The sequence below is a fragment of the Oryx dammah genome, unplaced genomic scaffold (assembly GCF_014754425.2).
Source record: "Oryx dammah isolate SB20612 unplaced genomic scaffold, SCBI_Odam_1.1 HiC_scaffold_1, whole genome shotgun sequence".
Lineage (NCBI taxonomy): Eukaryota > Metazoa > Chordata > Mammalia > Artiodactyla > Bovidae > Oryx > Oryx dammah.
In genome coordinates, this window is record NW_024070185.1 from 44,208,889 (window position 1) to 44,232,692 (window position 23,804).

At 39.3% G+C, this 23,804-nt stretch overlaps 1 protein-coding gene across 2 annotated transcripts in view; it reads left to right on the forward strand.

The window, feature by feature from the left end:
- Positions 1–23,804, forward strand: part of PIP5K1B (phosphatidylinositol-4-phosphate 5-kinase type 1 beta) — a 352,598-nt gene that overhangs the window by 63,556 nt on the left and 265,238 nt on the right. The window lies entirely within an intron of this gene.

Consider the following 23,804-nt stretch of genomic DNA (forward strand, 5'->3'; position numbering starts at 1 on the left):
TTGGTGATGGACAGGGAGACCTGGCGTGCTGCGCTTCATGGGGTCACAAAGAGTCAGACACGACTGAGCGACTGAACTGAACTGAACTGAACCTAGTCCTAGAGTCTATAGGTTTCTGTAGTAGTACTATCGGTGACCTCCAAGAGGGCATAGAGTGTCCATGTCTCCATGGCAGGCCACTGCCAGCCCATGCCTCTACAGGAGACCCTCAGACACCGACAGATAGGTCTGACTCAGTCTTCTATGGAGTCACTCCTCCATTCCTTTGGGACCTGGTGTGCACAATATTTTGTTTGTGCCCTCCAACAATATCTTGTTTCCCCAGTCCTATGGGCGCTCTGCGATTCATGGGGTCGCAAAGAGTCGGACACAACTGAGCGACTGAACTGAACTGAACTGAATAATGTATTGCCTAAGCTTTGTCTTTTTTTTACCTCTAATCAAAGATATCATAAATGTTTGCCAAAGTTCAGTGTGTAATTTTTTCTCTCTGCTGAGCAAGTGGTTGGAAATTGTGGAATGTTGTGGAATGTTGTTTTTCTGAATTTAGAATCATACTGTCCTTGTGAATGTGCTCAATAAATAGCCAAATTGAACTGTATTGATTTACATTTTAGTTTGCTCTTTTGGATAGACTTTTATAACTGGCTCTCACCACCATTATTTGAGTCTGTGACACTAATCTTTAGGTTGATTGATGTTTAGACATTACTTTATGAAGTGTTGGTTTAGAGGGTAATGAACTGATTGGGAGACTTCAGTAGATAAGCACCATTTCACAATTATTGTGAGCTCTGCTTTGGCCATTCAGTTTCTTAGAAATGTTCCAAATTCTTTGGAAGGCAATGCGGCTACTGTCTTTAGAGCTGCTATATTGTACAACCCCAAGAGTCACCATTTACATCACTGTCTGTGAATGGCGCCCCCTGGATATGTGCATTGAAAGACTATGAGGCCTTATCAGTGACCCTGACATTGCCTATGAGAAAGCATGTAAGCCCAGTGGGGGACAGATTTTCATACAGACTCTTAAAATCTTCATGTTATGTGTAAGTGGATACATATTGGTAATAGGGGTGCAGAAGAGGGAGCATCTAATTTATCTTAGGAAAGTCAGGGTATTTAGAAATGTTTCTTGGAGGAGGCCCTGCTTAACCTGAGTCTTGAAGAATCAATAGGAAATGGTTAGATAAGAAAGAGTGGAATGGTTTTCTGGACAAAGCCAATCGTGTGCAAAAACATATGGCATTTTGCAAGACCTGCAAATATTTCAGTATGACTGAAGTGTGAGATTCATGTTGGAATGTGATGAGGAAAAGCATTTAACCTTTCTGTGCTTTAATTCCCCATTTAATAAAACAAAGAAAATAACACCAGAGACCTTGTAGGGTTTTATGAGTGAAATCTCATAAGTAAAATGCTTAGAACAAGGCCTTAGATATAAAAAAAATCTCTTAACAAAAGTCAGCTGTTGATGTTGATCACAGTCATATTACATGAGATTGAAAAAAGGAGGCAAGGTCTGCATAGCCTGTGCTGAGGAGTTTCAGCATCATATTGTTGTGGAAATTGTTAATTTTTAAAAAATATTATTTGAGCTTTGTGGATTTATAAGCTCTATCATTATTTTGCAAGGCTGATTAGACCACGATGATTCAATTCATACTACTCAAAATTATCAAAGAGACTGATGAAGAAAAATGCCACTTTTATCAATTTATACTCAAAATGGAAAGCTCTCAGCATCCTGTGACAGTTATGGCAATGAGGTGGTGTATCTTCTTCCCATGAGCTGGTAAGCTTTCTTGAGCTCCTGTGTTAACATCAAATGGTCTCATAAGTGAGGATGAAGAGTTGGAGCAAATGCAGATGAATGTTTTGAAGGGCTGGTTTCAACAGATGATGCCAACCCAGTGGATCAGCTTTGCTCACTTATTCCATGTCTGCCAGACAAATGAGAGTTCTCAAAGCATTTGGCTCAGGGCACCATCTCTCTGGAAATACCAGAGACACTCTGATTTTTTCTTTTGTCTCCTTTTACAGATAACTCTTTTTTGGGGGGGACATATTCCTCCCCTGATTTTTTTTTTTTAAATCATCACCTTTGTTTCAGCATGCTTTCAGATGTCAAGATTTTTCGGTTTACCTTGACTTTCTTTAAAGTTGGTTGCTTTTTTATATTAATCTCAGCAATAAACTTTCCATAGTAGTCATTTTTTTCATTGCATTTAGGAGCTAAGGGGTGGGTTGCTTCTGGGAATATTTGGTTGGTTAAGTTCATCCATTGTGGGTAAATTCACAGTACTATTAATTCCATAGAATGGTCTTTCCATTTTTTTTTAGTGTCATCTTATTTTCCTAACCTGTTGCTTTAATCATCTCTTATACTAGATTTTAGAATCTGTTAATATTTGGGGGCCTATAGCTCAATGAATGAGTTATGAAGATAATATTTGTCTCCTGAAGTTCCTATATTTGTCTAGTAATTCTTCGATCAAAGTACTATTGAAGGATCTTAGAATTTTAGTATTTTCTACTGAATGCTTTAGGAATATAAACTTTTTTTTTTAACTGAATTTTCATTTAATGCTCAAGTTACTTTACACGTTATATCAAGCATTCCAAGGTCAGACAGATTAGGCAGTACTTTGTCAAAACAGAAAATAAGAATGGTAAAAAGACAGAAAATTTATTTTAATTACACTTGATAAAGTAAACCTTTTCTTGTCCTTACCTTTATTATATGACCTCTTGATCATAAATGTCAGTGTTTCCCTCTCTAAAAAAAGATTTTATGTTTCAAATAATAACTACTTTGATTTCTTTAATGATAGTTATTAATAACACTAAAGCATTTCACACATTTGGCATGTGCATTTTAAAATAAAACTTAAAAAAAAAAGTGGAGAAGGCCTATCTAATTTGCTGCCTTTGGAATACGTATTCTGAATCTTGTTTTTCAACATTTAAACAAAAATGCTTTGATGGAATGCTACAATCACTGCTCATTATCTTGAATTCACTTGCAGGTCATTTGTTCTTAACTGTTTTTTAAAAATGTGAATGTTCACTAAGTTAATGCTCCAAAGGAAATCAGTCACAATTGTTTATAATGGGTGGTTATTTAAAAATGAAAGCTCTGAGAAAAATGACACTCCTTATTTTTAATGCTTTGAACATTACAGATGTTGACAATGTGATGAAATGTGGCCTGCCTTTAGTATTCTTTCAGCAGTCTGTTCCATGGAGCAGTTAGAGATGAAGCTGTATTATACTGAAATATCTATTAAAATTATTATACTATATTGGAAAGTTGGATGTGTACCTGTGCTACAATGAATTCTGTGCTCCAACAAAATATTTTATAATGTTCTGGTACCCATTTATGTTACTACAACAAGGAGAAAATGGCCGCTCTCCCTTACTTGGAATAAACTTAGAGCAAAATTCCAAGAAGAGCACCAGAGCTATTTCTAAAAATACAGGGCATGTTTTTCTTTCTTTTTTTTTAATTCTCCAGAATAGGACTGAAGATTTTAAGAAATAAATATGATTTATTATAACAACTTTGTTTATAGATAGATGCTAGATCATATAAAATGATTTGGCAATTTATTGTGAAAGGACAAAAAGTACATTAAAGAAGTGTCCAACTTATTAATAATTTTTTTAACGCAAAAGACAGCAAATCCAAGTGCCACTGTTTGTTGTCTAAGTTTAAGGACAAAAATACCGAGATTGAGGTGGAGAAAAAGCACACAGTGGAAATGCTGACTGATGCAGGCCTTCTCAGGGGTCTTGTGTTCATGAGAAGCTTTGAAGTACATATCCTTTGATCTAGCAGTTCCACCTCTGAAAACTTAGCCTAAGGAAGTCATTGAACAATGGAGACCAAACTAAAGAAAACAATACTCATTGCATTGGGTTGGCCAAGAAGTACACTGAGGATTCTCTGTAAAATCCTGTGGAAAAATCAGAATGAACCTTTTGACCAACCCAGTACCATTGTTGATAGTAGCAAAAATTGGAAACATCTCACATTTCCATCAGCAGATAATTAAAGTATGATTATTTTATCCATTGAACATCTTATAGCTGTCTAGAATGATACTGTGCAGGAAAAAATGGTATAATATGAAAAGTAAGCTGCAAACTAGTATGTATACTATGGTCCCATTTATAGTTAAAAAAAGTGCACACTAAGACTTGGTGGCTATATCCCTACATAATGTCAACAGAAGTTTCACTGGAGAATGAATTGCTGGACATCTTTACTTTGTCCTTTGCTGATTTTTCCTTTGTGGATTATTTTTTATAAGAAATATAAACTTTGTAATCAAAGAATTGTTTTTAAACATATATGTTTTTGACTAGAACTTCTACTTTAAATAATCTGGATGAGAATGCAAAGATGTTGGATAACGTTCAACGCCACATTGTTTAAAATAATTTTAAAAAGTAACTTATCTCTTTTTGTTAGGAATTTAAATAGGAAAGTCATATATAACAATCATGCTTTGTTGCCATTGAAGTTGAAGGTATAAATATGTATTTATTGCTGTGGAAAAGATGTTCACATCATATAACACGGAAGAGGCAGGTTATTGAACACTGTGTGTGGGGAAGTAGGAAGGTAGGTCTGTGGACAGCTAAAAGTGTGAAATGCTTCACATGACATAATCAGTAGTAATTCTGATTAATGGGGCTATGGGTAATTTTAAATTTTTTCTTTGTATATGTTTTTATTTAAAAAATTTTGTACAGTGAACAAATATTTCTTTTGTTACCAGAGAAAATAAAAAAATATCAACAAAATTAGAGACCAAAAAGAGAAAATAACCAAAAAAATATTGTGAGGTACTATATGAAATTCCATAGAGAAATTCCATAGGTGGTATTTCTAGGAAAATTTACGGTATCAAAGTGGTTCCTAGAAGAGAGAGCTTAAGTCAGTCACCATGGAAGAAATGAAATAAGCTATCAAAAGGTGCTTTCTAAAAGTGCAAGCTCCAGATGGCCTCAGTAAATTCTTCTAACATGCGAGGATATTGATGATATTAAGTAGGGTAACTGTATAATTTATTTATTTTTAAATGTTTGGGGTTGCACTGGGTCTTTGTTGCTGCGTGTGGACTTTCTCTAGTTGCGGAGAGTGGGGGCTACTCTCTGGTTGCGGCGCTCCAGCGTCTCGTTGCAGTGGCTCCTCTTGTTATGGAGCATAGGCTCTAGGGTGTGTGGGTTTCAGTAGTTGTGGTGTGTGGGCCTAGTTGCTTTCCAGCATGTGGGATCTTCCTGGACAAGTGATTGAACCTGTGTCCCCTGCCTTGGCAGGTGAATTCTTAGCCACTTGACCACCAGGAAAGTCCACCATATAACTTATTAAATGGGGTTTTACTAGGGACAATTCATGTAAACTGCATGAATGTTCACATTATTATTACAGGTTTTTCTAAGCAAAGAGCAAAAGGAAAACTTCCAAGTTTATTTTATTCCTAAATGATCTTTATATCAGAACTTCACAAAGACAGTATGTGTGGACATGTACATGTGTACAGTCACACACACAGAAAATTAGTCTGGCTTATGAATACTGATGCAAAACACTTCAATAAAATGCCATCAAAAAAGTTCACAGTACTGACTGGTCAAGTGGAGTGCATCACAGGAATGTGGGCTTGGTTCAGTATTAGAGAAACTAGTCTCCATGATAGATCAAAAAAGAAAAATCTATTTGTCATCTTAACAGGTACCAAAAATGCTTTGCTAAAATTTAGCATCCAGTGATATATCAATTGTGGCAATGGTTATGTGCCTACACACATTTATCACAACTCACTGAACTATATTCTTTACAAGGATGAATTTTATGAAAAGTAAATTATTTGTCAATAAACCTAACTTCATAAGAACAAATAAAATCAGTCTTTAGTAACAGAAAAAAAAATCTGACAACACATTCTAGATTATAAAGAAATATTTTAAAGTTATTAAAATTAAAATAAGTGGATTTGTCACCTTTGTTGTTTTATTTTAAATACCATATAGTCTCATGACAAAACAGTGTCATATCACGTGAAACATAAGAAACATTCCGATTTAACTCAAATGTATAAGAATGCTCACTGTGTTTGAAATAACAAACCTGACTCAAAAAGTACCAGCCAGGAGATAAAAGAAAGGTGTAACAGATATAAACGTTGAAGTGGAAGTTGCAAACGTCATTATTTGTAGATATTTGAAATACGTACCCAGAAAAAATGGAGAAGGAAATGGCAACTGACTCCAGTATTCTTCCTGGAAAATTCCATGGAGGAACCTGGCGGGCTACAGTCCGTGGGGTCGCAAAGAGTTGGCCACGACTGAGCATATCATCACCTAGAAAGAAGAGAATCAACTGGGAAATTATTAGAAACAATAAGAGAAGTCAATAAGACACATGGCTAGCTATAACTGGTACTTGTAGGGACAGAGGTAGGAAGAAAAGGAAAAACTGGATGTACTCATCACCCACTAGGGGAGGTTTCAGTCGCATCACCCACCATCATTCGCATGCCCCCGCCCTTAGGCCAAACACTACAGGGCATCACTTTAGCTCTGAAACATGGTGCTGCTGTCTCTTACCCTGGCCAGAGACCAGGCTGAGTATAAAGAAAAATGACAAAGGATATAATGGAAGGACATGTCATTGGGCAGCAGAACCAGAATGACAGTCCTGGGGAAAGAAGGCTGAGACTATCAAATAAGGAGGGAAAGAATGGGTTTTCAGAGGTCATAAGCTTGTGCCCCATAGCCTAAAGCAGCACCGTTTTGATCAGTCACCCAGTGTGTTAGTTAGGTTTTTTTTTTGGTAACATTTACAAATTGTGAGACTCCATGTTTTAAAAAAATCTGAATGTTCAGCATGTCTTGAAAAATTAGAAGCTGAAGCATTGCATGATAGCCTTTCTGCAAAGGGCAGCAGTTGGCTAGAATTGTGCAGTGGCTATCTGTCTCCTTTAGATGCCCCCCGGGCTCTTCAGTCTGCTGAGTGCAAATGCTCTTTCTCTTGTAGCATTATCACTCCTCTGTTTGCCCTGGGAAGCATTTCAGTGATTGATAGGAAACCAAAGAGTGATACTGGGTACATGTATAGACAGTTGACTTGTCATGCTATTGGGAAAAGTGGTGAAATCATTTTAATAAATTAGGAAATATTTGCTTCTTTACACAACTTCTTCAAAACCAGTAATACATCTCTGGTTCCCTCATCTTATTTCTACAATTGAAAATTGTTAATTTTAAAAATTCAAGGATTGGTTATGGCAGTTCTGACTGGAGTGAAGTGATATCTCACAACAAATGCTGGAGGGGGTGTGGAGAAAATGGAACCCTCCTATACTGCTGGTGGGAATGTAAATTGATACAGCCATTATGGAAGACAGTATGGAAATTCCTTAAATAACTAGGAATAAACCACCATATAACCCAGCAATACCACTTCTAGGCATATACCCTGAAGAAACCAGAACTGAAAAAGACACATGTACCCCAATGTTCATTGAAGAACTATTTACAGTAGCCAAGACATGGAAGCCACCTGGATATCCATTGACAGATGAATGGATAAAGGAGCTGTGGTACATATATACAATGGAATACTCAGTTCAGCTCAGTTCAGTCGCTCAGTCATGTCTGACTCTTTGCGACCCCATGAATCGCAGCACGCCAGGCCTCCCTGTCCATCACCAGCTCCCAGAGTTCACCCAAACTCTTGTCCATCGAGTCGGTGATGCCATCCAGCCATCTCATCCTCTGTCGTCCCTTCTCCTCCTGCCCCCAATCCCTCCCAGCATCAGAGTCTTTTCCAATGAGTCAACTCTTTGCATGAGGTGGCCAAAGTATTGGAGTTTCAGCTTTAGCATCAGTCCTTCCAATGAACACCCAGGACTGATCTCATTTAGGAGGGACTGGTTGGATCTCCTTGCAGTCCAAGGGACTCTCAAGAGTCTTCTCCAACACCACAATTCAAAAGCATCAATTCTTCGGTGCTCAGCTTTCTTCACAGTCCAACTCTCACATCCATCCATACATGACCACTGGAAAAACCATAGCCTTGACTAGAAGGACCTTTGTTGGCAAAGTAATCTCTGCTTTTGAATATGCTATCTAGGTTGGTCATAACTTTCCTTCCAAGGAGTAAGCGTCTTTTAATTTCATGGCTGCAGTCACCATCTGCAGTGATTTTGGACCCCAAAAATATAAAGTCTGCCACTGTTTCCACTGTTTCCCCATCTATTTCCCATGAAGTGATGGGACCAGATGCCATGATCTTCATTTTCTGAATGTTGAGCTTTAAGCCAACTTTTTCACTCTCCTCTTTCACTTTCATCAAGAGGCTTTTTAGTTCCTTTTCACTTTCTGCCATAAGGGTGGTATCATCTGCATATCTGAGGTTATTGATATTTCTCCCAGCAATCTTGGTATTCAACCATAAAAAGGAACACATTTTAGTCGGTTGTAATGAGGTGGATGAACCTAGAGTCTGTTATACAGTGATGTAAGTCAGAAAGAGAATAAAAGATATTGTATACTGAATCAAATATATGAAATCTGGTTAGATGGTGCTGACAAACTTGTTTGCAGAGCAGCAATGGAGATGCAAACATAGAGAACAGACTTATGGACAAGGTGGGGGGGAGGAAGAGAGAGACGGTGAGATAAATGGAGAGAGTAGCATGGATACATATACACTAATGTATGTAAATAGATAGCCAGTGGGAATTTGCTGTGTGAGTTCAGGAACTCAAACTAGGCCTCTGTAATAACCTAGAGGGTTGGGAATGGGCAGGAGGTGGGGGGGAGATTCAGGAAAGAGGGGCCATATGTACCTATTGTTAATTCATGTTGATTTATGACAGAAACCAAATCAATACAGTAAACCAATCATCAGTCAATTAAAAATAAATAAATATTTTAAAAATTTCAAGATTGAGGGCCCATTTTTGCAGAGAAGTAGCCATTGCCTATATTTTCCTTGATGCATTGTTCTTTCTGAATTCTGCAACACATGCAGAATTCATTTTAGCCCGTGGAAATTTTTGTTCTTTGTCATGTCATTAGGATTAATTGAACCTTTAGATTTTACACCTTCTATAAGCACATTAGGTAGGAAAAATGGGACAGGCTTTCACTGTCATTTAGGCTGTGGATTTTTTCCTAGCCTCTATCAGGCTCCCAGATGAGCTAAGAATGGTAGAAGCATGCCTTTTCCTTTCACTTTTGCTGAAGAAAGGTGGATGATTTTGTCAGTGAGGAAGTAGATCAAGTGTAAGCAGCCCTTTGAGACTATAACTAGCTGTTGTTGATGAAGCAAACAACAATTTGATTTGACTTATTTAAAGCTAAAGTTTATTTTATAGGCTTTAAATAAATTTTATAACCTATTGCTTGTGCCCCCAATTCCATTTCTTCCATTCACTCCAGGACTTTTTGTCCCAATTATCTTTCCTTTTGTATCACTGGTATTTCTGTTACCACTAGTCACTTCTCAGGAAAGAAAAAGAGCTTAAGAAAATCCCTAAGAACCCTTCTGTGACCCGCCACTGTGACATTTAATTTCTTGTTTTCCTTTAAGCCTTATGTGGAAGCACCTGGCACTCCATCAGAAATTGAAAATGTTTTCTCAATTTGAATTAGCCGCATTTCCCGAAACATAGTCTACTGGCTGCCTCAGTTTCTGACTGTCCACTTGGTGTGTAACTGCTCGCAGTCTGAATTCATCATACACATTCCTCTGTCTCTGTTGGGGTCCTCTCTCTAAGACCCCCAAGTATCTCCTGCACATCATCCTCCATGCTCCCCAAACAAAACCCAACCCACAGTCCTAACATTCTTCAACATTTCTGCCATATTTGACATGTGTCAAATGTCCTTCTGAGTGTAAGAGGCAGCACTCATGGGATGTAACTAGAACTCTGTTTTTGCCTCTCTGTAAATTTTTTCAGTGAGGAAAAGTCTACTCTTACATCTGAAGGGAAGCTCAGGATCCTTTGTGTTCACTCGCAGGCAATAAGATGTCGTTGTTGTCATCGTCATTTAGTCACTTAGTACTGTCCGACTTTCCAACCCCATGGACTGCAGCACACCAGGCTTCCCTGCCCTTCACCTTCTTTTGGAGTTTGCTCAAACTCACGTCCATTGAGTTGATGATGCCATCCGATTGACGCATCTTTTGTTGTCCCATTCTCCTCCTGCCCTCAATTTTCTCCAGCATCAGGGTCTTTTCCAGTGGGCTGGCTCTTTGCATCAGGTGGCCGAAGTATTGGAGCTTTAACTTCAGTATTAGTCTTTCCAATGAGTATTCAGAGTTGATTTCATTTGGGATTGACTCGTTTGATCTTCTTGCTGTTCAAAGGACTCTGAAGAGTTTTCTCTAGCACCACAATTTGAAAGCATCAGTTCTTCAGTGGTCAGCCTTCTTCATGGTCCAACTCTCCCATCTGTACGTGACTACTGGAAAAACCATAGCTTTGACTATACAGACCTTTGCAGCAAAGTGATGTCTCTGCTTTTTAATATGCTGTCTAGATTTGTCATAGCTTTTCTTCCAAGGAGCAAGCATCTTTTAATTTCATGGCTGCAGTCACTATCCACAGTGATTCTGGAGCCCAAGAAGATAATATCAGTCACTGTTTCCATTTCTTCCCCATCTGTTTGCCATGAAGTGAAGGGACTGAATGCCATGATCTTAGTTTTTTGAATATTGAGTTTTAAGCCAGCTTTTTTACTCTCCTCTTTCACTTTCATCAAGAAGTGTTTTAGTTCCTCTTTATTTTCTGCCATTAGGGTGATGTCATCTGCATATCTGAGGTTAATGATATTTCTCCTGCGATTCTTGATTCCAGTTTGAGCTTCATTCAGCCTGGCATTTCGCATGGTGTACTCTGCATATAAGTTAAATAAGCAGGGTGACGATATATAGCCTTGATGCTCTCCTTTCCCTATTTGCAACCAGTACGTTGTTCTATGCCCAGTTCTAACTGTTGCTTCTTGACCTGCATACAGATTTCTCAAGAGGCAGGTAAGGTGATGCGGTATTCCCATCTCTTTCAGAATTTTGCACACTTTGTAGTGATCCACATAGTCAAAAGCTTTAGCATAGTCAATGAAGCAGAAGTAGATGTTTTTCTGAAATTCCCTTGTTTTTTCTATGATCCAACAGATGATGGCAATATGATCTCTGGTTCTTCTGTTTTTTCTAAATCCAGCTTGTACATCTGGAAGTTCTCAGTTAAAATGTTCTACTGTTACTTTTTAGATTATTTATTTATTTTTGGCTGACCTGGTCCTTCGTTGCTGCATGTGGACTTTCTTTTGTTGCAGAGCACAGGCTGTAGAGCCTAGCCTCAGTAGTGTGGCACATGAACTTAGTTGGCCTGTGGCCTGTGAAATATCCCCGGAACAGGGATCGAATCCGTGTTCCTGTATTGGCAGGTGGATTCTTAACCACTAAACCACCAGGGAGGTCTACTAGTTTCACTTTAAATCACTGATTTCAGCCAGTGTCTCCAGTCTGATTGGAAGAGCCTCCAGCTTCATTTCAGCTCTTCTCTTCTTTGGTAAGACTTGCTGCAGGAAAAAAAAGCCTCAGCTCCTTCTCCTTTTTCCTGGCCTTTGGCCATCTTGCTGAGGTTCTGTCCTTTCCAGATCAAAACATGAATAAGAAGAAGTCCAGATAACAGAAAAACAAACACTCTCACTTGAAGATTTTACTCAACTAGTGTTATTAGAAGACGGCTTTTCATGCTCCAAATGAAACAGACTAGAACAGACACCCTTGGGTTCCTTTTTTCAAGAATTCTTCGTAGACCTCTGTTCTTCCCCTCAATCAGCTAAAAGCAACCTCCTCAGATGTTAATACTTTAATGAGTACTTATGAGCAGTAGAGTTGATTTTCATTCCAATCATTTCCAACCTTTGGAGCACATCAGATTCACTTGGGAAATTTTTTTGTCAATAAAAATGCCAATATCAAGCTCCAGTCCTATTGAGTGAGAATCTCTATGCTGGGGCTCTGTTCTGTTTGTTTTTAAAATTCCATAGATGATTATGATGCTCACTTAAGGCTGAGGACATGAGATCTAACCTAGTTTATAGTTAATAATGTGCTGCTTACCTCCTCCCTGGACTCTCAACTTCCCTGAGGTTGTTTTCATTTTGATTATACCCTCTACAGTGGTAAAGAATCTGCCTGCAATGCAGAAGACCCTGTTCAATTCCTGGGTTGGAAAGATCTCCTGGAGAAGGGGTAGACTACCCACTCCAGTATTCTTGGGCTTCCCTGGTGGCTCAACTGGTAAAGAATCCACCTGCAATGTGGGAAACCTGGGTTCAATCCCTGGTTTGGGAAGATCCCCTGGAGAAGGGAAAGGCTACCTACTCCAATATTCTCGCCTGCAAAGAGTCAGATGTGACTGAGCGACTTTCACTTTTTATAGATCCTTAATCATATGAGATTTTGAGTGTTTTAGGTTTGAAGGAATTCAGAATCTCAGGGTTCTAGCAGAAAAGCTTTCTCACGAGTATTTATTTAGTTTTCAAACTGAACTGCATATAGAGTCGGCACTCAGTAAATTTGGCTGGCTGGGTGGTGCCTAGGAAGAAAAGGTGAGGCACCAGTCTAGTTAAATAAGATGCACTGTTTATGGTTCCAGGATTTGTTTTGAGATATTTCATGTCTGGCTGTGGAAGAGCTTCCTTCATTTAACCTCAATTCATGTTCAGGACATTCAATAGTGGGACTGTTTACCCTCAATTTTAGATGAGGAAAAGGACTTCTCTGGTAGCTCAGATGGTAAAGCATCTGCCTACAATGTGGGAGACCCAGGTTTGATCCCTGGGTCAGGAAAATTCCCTGGAGAAGGAAATGGCAACCCACTCTAGTATTCTTGCCTGGAAAATCCCATGGATGGAGAAGCCTGATAGGCTACAGTCTACGGGGTCACAAAGAGTCGGACACGACTGAGCGACTTCACTTTCACTTAGATGAGGAAACTGAGTCTCAGGGAAGGAAAGTAACTTGACTCTCAAGGCCACACACCTGTAAGTTACACAGTCAAGATTTAAACCCAGTTTCTGTGACTTCACAATGCAGATATCTTAAATACTATTTAAGCAGCACTTTTCAAAGAGAGTAGAGCTTTAGAGCAATTTGGGCACATACTTGGGTTTGCCACTTCCCTTGCCCCTTCCAACGCCTTCCTTCTTTTTGCTCTGTCTTCCTCTCTGTAGTCTGTTTACCTGCTCTCCTAGCATACCGGGTGCAGTAATGGAAGGATTTTAGTGAAAGGAAGGGGCTGCACCCTGATGAGATTATTTCAGAAAGTTCACTCTGGCAGTATTTATGCAAATTGTGTAGGACTGGAACCATCCTAACATGTCCCAAATGTATTGAAGCTATTGAAGTAGTTAGGGGCACACAGAATGCTTTAGTAATAGAGGCAGAAAGAAAGGAGAGGCTGTCAATTGTTAAGCAAGTGAAGTTGAAGAGACTTAGTGATAGGTTAGATGGGAGACATGAAGGGCTGGAAAGATTCAGAATCTATGGAGTGTTGCTGTGGTTGTCTGGAGAGATTGCTGTGAATTCATTCTCAAGAGAAGTAGTAGATTTGGGGTAGGGAGAAGTGAGTTTGTTCACAAATGAGTTTGATGGACCTGTGAAACATAAAGTATGGAATTGTCTTGTAGGTGCTTATATATTACAGTCTAGAGATAGGTCAGCCCTATTTAGGGATACAAATCTGAGACATCAGCATATTGGTCATAGTTGAAACCGTGGAAGTGAATTCTGTTGTTTAGAGAAAGAGTTGAAAGGGAACCCAGAGAGCACTGAGAAAGTGATTTCTGTGACTTTAATAAAGCATACTGAAGGCCTTTTTGACCTTGAAGAAATCTTTGGCTCTCTGAACCGATGTCCTTGCTGATAAAGGTTAGTGTAGGGGATGTCTAAAGCCCCGTTTGCAGCTGACATTCTGTGGTACTAATCCTTTACATTAGTTTTCATTACTGCTTTGGGACAATATGACATTTATTAATTGCTCGATTTTGTAACCTTGCAAGTTATCAGTAAATCCATGCAATCACATTGGTCCCTCATCTGTCTGATTTGCAGAATGACTGTCCTGTACATGTCAAGTCCTCTATCATTCTTTTTTTAAATTATTTTATTTTTGTCTGAGATGGGTCTTTGTTGTTGCCTGAGGGGTTTCTCTAGTTTGATCAGCAGGGGCTACTTTCTTGGTGCGATGAGTGGTGGCTTCTCTTATTGTGGAGCATAGGCTCTAGAGCACATGGTTTAACAGTGGTGGCACTTGGGTTCAGTAGTCGTGGCATATGGACTTTGTTGCCCCGTGTGGAATCTTTCCGGACCAGGGATCGAACTTGTGTCCCCTGCATTGGCAGGTGTATTCTTAACCACTGGATCACCAGGGAAGCTCCTCCATCATTCTTTGAAAATAGCCCGGAGCACCATGATCATGGCAGGTTTGAGGAATCCACCTGTGTTTCATGAGTTGAGCCTCTGAAGCCAGACCCCTGGGCTTAAATTCCTCTACCCCTTAACTGGTTATGTCATCTCAAGCACCTTTTTTTTTTACCTCTGTTTCTCTTTCCCCTCATGTATAAACTGAGGATAATAATCCTAGAAATGGTGTAGAGATTAAATGAGTTGATATCTCCATGGTACTTAGAAGGGTACTTGGCACATATGCCCTCAGTAAATGTAAGCTCTAAGTGGATGATGATAATGATAACGACAATATTGTCTGGTAAAAAGTGTCATAACCATAAAAGCTGAAGAAGTCTCCTCTCTTAACTTTCAGTTTTCAAATGGAGAGTGAAAAAGAAACATCTGTGCCACTTCCTAATAATTGGGACTTTCAGATGATTGAACTCCATCCATGGTAAAAGTTAATTTCCTACCAACAAATTGAGCTGCAGGTAAAAAAAGGCATGCAGATGCTGAATTATGGTTGCATTTAGTTTATAAATTAGTATGAGATAGGAGAAAATAGAGCACCTCTCCCCCTATTTAATACTCTGATTTTGTTGCATTTACTAGTCATGTTAGCTTGAAGCTGGATGAAAGCAAAAAGGCAAATTAGGAACTTCCCCCTTTCTCAGTAATAGCACTCACTGTCATCAAGCGTCTTAGAGGTTAGGTAACTCTTGCCTGTGCATCTGTCATCTTCTAAAGCTAAAAATTTTTCCCTAAAGCATGTAGTTTATAAATCTTTAGATGTGGGGCAGCAGCTTCAAGCTTCTGCAGATCATTTGACCTGGTCCTCAAAGTATACCTACAAGGTATCAGCTACCTGGAGGGAAAGATGCATCTCGAGGAATGGTAACCCTTGAAACTTCTTGAGTCTTTTTCTGATCTCTTCCCGTTTTCCTCTAACAATTTTGAGAGGGACTGGATTCATGGTGTTTATCAGACTCAGCCAAATGTGTGTCTGTGCATTTTATTATATGCCAGGAAGGACAGTAGCATGACAGCAGGAATTCAAAACAGGGTTTACAATGAATAAATGAGAATAAGCCTCTGGGATTAGTCCCGACTGAAAAGTTCAGCGCGATCAGGGAAGGTTGCTACTGCTGTTGGGATGGGCAAATGGTTTGCTGCAGGGAATAGGATTCACTGATCCAGCTACACTTTTAGTTCCTGATGGCCTCTCCACCCCCATGGGGTTCATCTCTCCTCAGACAGACTCAGAGTGAAATTCTTAGAAATGTGTTTTTTCTTATTTTGCCGCCTTAGAGGTTGTCTGCTTGATTGCAGATGAATTTCTCAGTTCATACCGTTTAGACCACAGAAACCGTCTCTCTCTAAAAATTACTACCGTCTTAGAGAAGAAGATGAGGAGAGAATTTTCTTCCACAGAATCAAATTAAAAAACAAGAAAACAAAGGAAGCTTTTTGATGAAGGTAGTGGAAGGGTTTAGTTCAGTTCAGTCACACAGTCATGTCCAGCTCTTCACTACCTCATGGACTGCAGCATGCCAGGCTTCCCTGTCCATCACCAACTCCCAGAGCTTGCTCAAACTCATGTCCACCAAGTCGGTGATGCCATCCATCCATCTTATTGTCTGTCGTCCTCTTCTTCTCCTGCCATTAATCTTTCCCAGCAACAGGGTCTTTTCCAAGGAGTCAGTTCTTTGCATCAGGTGGCCAAAGTATTGGAGTTTCAGCTTCAGGATCAGGCCTTGCAATGAATGTTCAGGACTGATTTCCTTAAGGATGGACTGGTTGGATCTCCTTGCAGTCCAAGGGACTGTCAAGAGTCTTCTCCAACACCACAGTTCAAAAGCATCAATTCTTTGGTGCTCAGCTTTCTTTATGGGCCAACTCTCCCACCCATACATGACTATTGGAAAAACCATAGCTTTGCTAGATGGACCTTTGTCACAAAGTAATGTCTGTGCTTTTTAATATGCTCTCTAGGTTGGTCATGGTTTTTCTTCAGGGAGCAAGCATCTTTAAATTTCATGGCTGCAGTCACCATCCGCAGTGATTTTGGAGCCCAGAAAATAAAGTCTGTCACTGTTTCTATTGTTTCCCCATCTATTTGCCATGAAGTGATGGGACCAGATGCCGTGATCTTCGGTTTTTGGATGTTGAGTTTTAAAGCAGCTTTTTGACTCTCCTCTTTCATTTTCATCAATAGGCTCTTTAGTTCCTCTTCACTTTCTACCATAAGGATTGTGTCATCTGCATATCTGAGGTTATTGATATTTCTCCTGGCAATCTTGATTCCAGCTTGTGCTTCATCCAGCCCAGCATTTTGCATGATGTACTCTGCATAGAAGTTAAATAAGCAGGGTGACAATATACAATCTTGACATACTCCTTTCCCAATTTGAACCAGTTTTAGCATCAGAAAAGGCATTTAGAAAAGGCAGAGGAACCAAAGATAAAATTGCCAACATCTGTTGAATCATAGAAAAGTCAAGAGAGTTCTGGAAAAACATCTATTTTTGCTTTACTGACTGTGCCAAAGCCTTTGACTGTGTGGATCACAGAAAACTGTGGAAAATTCTTAAAGAGATAAGAATACCAGACCACCTTACATGCCTCCTGAGAAATCTGTATGCAGTTCAAGAAGCAATGTTTAGAACTGGACATGGAACAATGGACTGGTTCCAAATCAGGAAAGGAGTGGAAGGGTAGGCAGGCTCATTTTGCAATCACAGCATGGAGTATTTTCATTGAGAGAAGACTGTGTGTATGGAGTCTTTACTGCTTACAAGGCCTATTATGGACATCATTTGATGTTTACAACAAAGACATTGTGTCTCCACTTTATAAATGAGTAAAGCAAGCCCAGAGAAGCTGACAAACTTGTCTAAGGTCACTGTGCTGGAAGTACGATTGTCTGACTCCAGGTTTGGAACTTTTTTTTTTTCCTATAGTCCTACTGGCACTAATATGTTAAACACTTTTAGAAGTTTCCCAGGTACCCAACTGGAAGGCCCAGGTATATAAATGCAACTACATTTGCAACTTTTGCATGTTTTAAAATTAACTTTATACATTATCCATAAAGCCATCAGTTCTTTTTCCCCTGCTTGCCGATTGGGTTAATCCTTTAGGAGAAAGATAGCAAACAGGCAGAGAGAAACATGTAACATGTAAACAGTAAAGAACAACAATCAAAACCCTGGTTTATGGCTTAAAAGAAGGCATTTAAAAAATGGGTGCTGCCTAAAGTGTATAAAAGTGGTAAAGAACAGCAAAGAATGATACCAACTCATTGTTCTATTCTATTTGAAGGACTTAGAGAGTGGGGACTGGATGGCTATTTTTAATATCTTCCCTGATATTCTCTCTTGAAAAAAAAATTAAAATAACTACAATTCACATTTATTTGTCTGAACTTTGCTGAGGCCCTAGGCCATAAGGTTCTTCTGTCAGACCTTTGAAGTCCCCATTTTGCCTTTTTACTTCCTCCATTTAAAGACTGTGGCTCCATGCAAGTGACATGATAGCCTTTCAGCTGTTATCAAAGACGAAAGGTGAGGGGGGTCAAAAGCCCTTTAGTAAACTCGTGCTTTGATTTTTTAATCCTTGCTGCTGCTTTTAAGTTTTAAGGATTAGATTCAGCGCCCTCGAGGTATATGCTATGAAGGGTCTCTGTACTTACTGGCTCTCAGAAACTGTCCAGTAAACGATTGATCACAGTTCTTGAGATCATCTATTTTTCTTTCATTATGATAACAAAGTAAGATCCTTGCGGCCAGAATCGCATCCTCAAGCACATTTTTCATTCCTTCCATATGTAATAACAGCCCCTGCTGAGTTTCTTTGATGTTACTTTTGTCTCATTTGATGAATTATGCTTCGGAGGAAATGGCAGAACCAACTGGGCAGAATACACAGATTGCAGTTGAGAAAGTCAAAGGCTATGAAATGAGCTTCATTTCCTTGACTTCATGCCGTCTCAGAAATAAATAACTTTGAGGGCTCTTTGGGAACAGTGCCAAGGAGAACCAATGGTTCTGTTGGTGATCTGTAACTCGCCTCAGACAAGTGTCCAGTGTTTGTGTGAGGCTGCTGGAGACTTATTGGTGTTTAGGGCCCCAGTGAAATGTAGCTTGAGCGGGGTGTGTATATGTTTCTGTCTCCTTTCTTTGTCCTGTCAAGGATTTGGAAGCTTAGCATTCCAGTTTAGACTCATGGTTAGCATTTAAACAAAGGATCTTCATTCTTACTCTGTTTTGTCTTCCATTTAGATTCCAGTTCCCATTCTGTTTTTCTCTATATTGATACATTTTGAGGACTAACTTTATATGCAATAAAGTGTGTACATTTTAATTAACTTTAAAATAATTTTTTACATATGTTTATGCCTGTGTCAACAGCACCCAGAGCAGGATATTAGTCCCAAGGGTAGCCACTGTTTTGACTTCTACCTTTGTAGATTGCTTTTGGCTGTTCTGGAACCTCATAAAGAGGAAGTCATAAAGTATGTACTCTTTCGTGTTTGATTTTTTCATTCAACATTATACATGTACATGTTGTTGAGTAAAGAATTCATTGTATAGTGCTCTTCTGTTCATGGACATTTGAGTTGTTTCCAGTTTGGGGCTATTGTAAGTAATAATGCAAGGAACATTCTTGTACATGGCTTTTAATAGACATAAACACTAATTTCTTTTGGCTGTATACACCAAAGTGGAATTTCTTAATCGTAGAACATGTATATATATTTTCTTTTAGTAAGTAGTATGATGTACTACCAAACATTTCCCCTAAGTTATTGTACCAATAAACACTCCTGAGTTCCTATACTTTGAAAGTACACTTTTCCTCTGCAATATTTTTGTTCTAGATTGGTGATATTAGTTAATGTGGGATATGGAGACATTTTCAGTTCATCTCGGATTATACATGTACACATATTTTTGTATTTCACATTCATTCAGTATGGATTCAGAAATGCATATTTGCCTTGTCATATGCTTGAAGATTTAATTTTAAATTGCTCCTAGGAATTAAAAGGCAGCTATGTGTTAGTTTGAAAAAAATGTTAAGCACAGTAAAGTTTATTAAGTAGGTGTTTGATTTTTATGATTTACTTTTAAGTTTGGTATTTACTTCATACCCAGAGTTAAAACCAGAAGGGTGAATTGATTCAGGGAAGAGCTAGATCCTGCATCTGGTGTTATTTTTGCAACAGGCTGAATTGCACTTTTGCCTTTTATTTAATAGCTGAATTGCTGTTTTCTCCATTTATTCTTTATTCCTTTGAGAGGAAGGAGTAACACTGCTTAGAATTCTCAGCCCTGAGCATTTTGATTCTGTCAAGTGTATATCAGCAGATGGTTAAAAAAGAATGGAAACTTAGAACTTAAATGTCTTAGTTCACATCTTGGATTCATTCAGGTAACCTACCAGCATGGGCTGGAGGGCACTGTAACTAATGATAGTCTTGATATGAGAAGAATTATCAGAGTAAAGAGCACACAGAATCAGTCTAGAAAGGCCTATTAGGCTGGATTTTCAAAAACTAGAGTTCTCTTCCCTTTTGGACAGAGCTATATTAGTCCGAGTATTCATTCATCATTCACTTGTACAATGATTCAACACTTGCTTATTGAGTGTTATATGCCAGGCCTTGTTCTGGATACTAGGTTTATGGCAGGGAGCCCCCATGGAGTTTGCATTCTTGAGGACAAAGAGGCAAGAAAACATTGTATACATATTGTCATGTGGTGCCCTGGAGGATAAATGAAAACAGTGAGGGGATGGGAGTGTAGGCTTGGTGGTGGACTCTGCTGTTGCTTTTTATAAGGAAAGGTCAAGGAAAACCTCTTAGTCAATGACATTTGTACAGAGAGCTGAAGGGATGGAACAGTGTAGATGTCCACTGGAAGGAAAAGTAAGCTGAGTGGAGGGGGAACATGCCTGGTGGGCCAAAGGACAGTAAGGAGGCCTCTGCAGTTCGAGGTAAAGCAGTGAGCGGGGAGAGCAGTTGGAGGTGGGTAGGCAGAGGGATGGCAGGGACCCAGACAGAGCACTATAGGTCATTGTAATGACTTCAGCTTTTTCCCTGAGTGGGAATCCACCAAAGGGTTTTGAACAGGGAAGTGACTATTCACGTTCTATTTTAAGGATGACCTTGAAGTTTGGGTGGACAAGTGACAAGGGTAGAAACAGGGAAATGGGTGAAGATGTCTAATAGGTGTGTTCAGGTAACAACCAAATAGCATAGATGTTTGATTTTGTGGTTATCACCATCTCTGATCTTTATTAGTGAAGATAATTATTGTTTATCCAGACATCCATGAACAATGTTGCACATTTGAGTCATGCTAGAATTAATTTAGTGATATGCAAATTAGCAACATGCTATGGATTGTGGTTAATGCTTTTTTCCTACTCATCTAATATTGATTTTCTTCTGGAAGCTCTTCCTCTCTCACCTGTTCTTATTCAATACTGTTGTACCATTTGTTCAGCTGTACATGCTCGAACTTAAGTTGTTTGTGACTCCTCTCTCTTCATCCCCTGTACATCCAGACAGTCAGGATCTGGGTTGTTACCTTCCAGTCTCCACATCCATCTCCTTTTCCTGCCATTCCCAATTTTAGTTTAGATCCTGCTTTCATCAAATGGCAACCCACTCCAGTATTCTTGCCTGGAAAATCCCATGTATGGAGGAGCCTGGGGGGCTACAGTCCATGGGGTTGCAGAGTCGGACAACACTGAGCAACTTCACTCATCTCAGAGTTAGCTGTCAAATTCTCCATCTTTAATTCATGGAGAAAGCATCAAAAAGAATACGGAAGTGACATCTTGATTCAGATTCATTCAGATCTTTGTTCTTCCATGTAGCTGTAGGGCCTTTTGCAATTTTTGAACCTCAATTGTCCCTTTTACAAGATGAGCATAACAGCATCTGCTTTATAGGATTATAAGGAAAATTAAATAAATGTTTAAAGTAACTGGCATCCCTGGGCACATAGAACATGTTGGTTCTTTCCACCTTCCATTCTTCCAGTTCTCTCTCTCTGTGATCCATAGGGCCACCTGGAAGGCTCTAAAGTGAAGCTCTCATTGTGTTGTTCCTCTTGTTAAAAACCTTCAACAGTTCCCTATTGCCCCACACATTGAATACAAGCACTTTTTCCTGGCATTCAGAGCTCCAGTACTGATTCCAACTTTAATTTCCATCTTTTCCCCATTACCTATTCTTCTCCATGTACTTCATGTATTAGCCAAGTTCACTATATTATACCCATGCTGTCAAATCTATATAAAATATTGTCTATTCAAATCCTACCTGTCCTTCAAATACTCTCTCAAATACCATTGCACTTGCAAAGGTGTAGACAATCTGGAAATGGTTTCTCCTGTCTAAAGTGTTGCTGCACATGGAGGAGGCAGCATTGTGCCTGTGCTCTGGAGCCAGAAGGATGAGGTCCCACTGCTTCCTGTCATCCTGGGCACATTACTTAATTCTTGCATCTCAGTTTCCCCTGAAAAATGGAATAATGATACTTCCTTTATAGTTATTGTGAGGATTAAATGAGGTTCTACATGTGATGCACTTTAAATAGTGTCAGGCACTTGGAACGCTTTAATCAGTTCCTAGAATTATAAGTATGCATGCTGCTGCTGTCGCTTCAGTCGTGTCCAACTCTGTGCGACCCCATGGATGGCAGCCCACCAGGCTTCCCTGTCCCTGGGATTCTCCAGGCAAGAATACTGGAGTGAGTTGCCATTTCCTTCTCCAATAAGTATGCATAATCAACATTATTTCATTAGCTGGATGACTAAATGAAATAGGGGGATTTCAAATTAAAAGCTGTTTGAGAGGCAGTGGAAAAGGTATGGTCTAGTATTTTCACACTGGATTCTAGTACTGGTTCCCATTACTAAACAAGCTGTGTGATGTTGACTATGCCAGCCTCTCTGGATCTTACTTTCTTCAAGTGCGAAAAGGAGACCAAACATAAATCACTAAGCTCTCTTTCAGTTCAAATTAGGCACATGGATATCTGACACCTCCAAACATCAACCAAAACAGAACTCAGTTTCTATTCTAAAAGAACTCTTTCCCTGCCTCTGTAAATGATGCTGCCATTTACCCAGTTTAAGTAAAAACATCTGAGTTGCCTTTGGATTATTTATTTCTTTCACCATCTAAATCTAATCCATCTACACATCCTATTGGTTCTACTTACAAAATATATCCTGAATCCATGTACTTCTCCCCCATCACCATTGATATAACCCTAGTCCAATAATCTCGTCTGCCCTGTTGCCATGGTTCCTAATCCATCTTTCTATCTGCACTCTTAGTCTCTTTCTGCCTGTTTTGCAAAAGTGATATAAAACATAAACCAGATAATATTATTCCCCTGCTCAAAACTCGCAGTGAGTTTTCATCATACTTAGACTAAAATCCAAACTCTTTTACCCCTCATATCACTCTCTCCCTTATGCTTCAGCTGCATGGCCCTTTTGTTTTGCCAGTTCACCATACTTATGTTTGCCTTGGTCCTTTGCATCTGCTATTCTCTGTGGTTGGAATAATCATTGACCAGATGTCAGCAGGACTTGCTTCTTGTCATTTTGATCCCAGCTCTGTCTAATTGCACCCTCCCTTCTCCCAGTAGTGCTCCATCACACCGCCCTATTTTACTTTTTTCCTAAGGCTTACCACTATCTAAAAAATAGCTCATGTGTTTATCTTTCCCCCTACCCTGCCCCAAGTAGAAATTAAATGTTTTCATAGGGCCTGATTCCTGCTACAGTGCCTGGCACATAGTTGGCACACAGAAGAAAAAAAGAATCTGACTGAATACACTAAAGAATAAGTATAAACTGATTTTTAATGAGATATGAAAGTTTATATTAATTACATGAGCCAAGTATTGTGTTTTTAAAGTTCGAGGTCCTGGTGGTTTTTCCTTCATTTAATCCCTCATACTGAATGAACATGATTGAGCACATATGCTTGTGTTAGATATATGATTGTAAATAAAACAATAGTAATACAATTACAGGTTGGGGTTTTCCCTTCTTGACCTGAATAGTTCCCAGATTTACCACTCTTTCCAACTCCTTTCCTACAGTACCACTTTACTTGAAATTCCCATCATTCTGGTCCAGAGGATTGCCTCCTGTCTGTCCGTTCTAACCTCCCAGTAACGTATTCTCCGGAATGCAGCCAGAGACCTTTTCAGTCGCTATTATACCCTTGCTGAAAAACCTTCTGAGTTTTTATTGTTCTCAGGGTAAAGGTCCACCACCTCACGTCCCG